Genomic DNA, 721 nt, shown 5'->3' with positions numbered 1-721 from the left:
TCATTATTCCATATTTATAGGATTTACATAACGCCCAAGGGCGTTATAGAAATAACGCCCGTTGCTACGCATAATTGGGGTTGTCATGGTGGAGTGCATTATTTGTCATTTAATATATCTTGATTTAGGATTATTATACCTGAATAATGATCAAGTATGACATAAAGGTACATAATTTTGTACTGGTTTTTTAATCAAGGGTATTCGAAATCCCCTGATATGAGAAATTAATTTCTCATTAATGGACAAGTTCTTCCAGCACTGCACAAAGTGTCTTAATCTCCCTCCACTCATACTAACCTCTAGCGTTTTTGACGTGGTTTTCTCTCCCCATTATCTTTCTTTCGTCTATGCCTTACGTTGAAAATACAGTGAAACGTTCAGAGGGCTATGTAGCTATCTCTCTCGTAATTAGGCAAGCTAAAAATAACACGAAGTTTCCACTGAAACACGCTTATTCGGTTACGATACGAAGAGAAAATAATTTTCAGGCTGGGAGCCATTTGTTTATTTGTAAGAAGCTTCTTTGAATGGTTTAATGATACGTGGGGGGATTAAAGCGTTGCCATGTCTAATTATATATAAGAGACAGTGTAAATATTTGGACATGATCTTACATTTAACCTGCTGCTCCTCCGTTCAATTTGGAGCGTGTCGTTTTACAGTGCGAATAGCTGTTTCTGCCGTAAACAAGCAAAGGTGGACGAAAATACAATAATGT

The sequence above is a fragment of the Photinus pyralis genome, unplaced genomic scaffold (genome assembly GCF_008802855.1).
Source record: "Photinus pyralis isolate 1611_PpyrPB1 unplaced genomic scaffold, Ppyr1.3 Ppyr1.4_LG5, whole genome shotgun sequence".
Lineage (NCBI taxonomy): Eukaryota > Metazoa > Arthropoda > Insecta > Coleoptera > Lampyridae > Photinus > Photinus pyralis.
Note: the sequence above shows the minus strand (reverse complement) of the source record.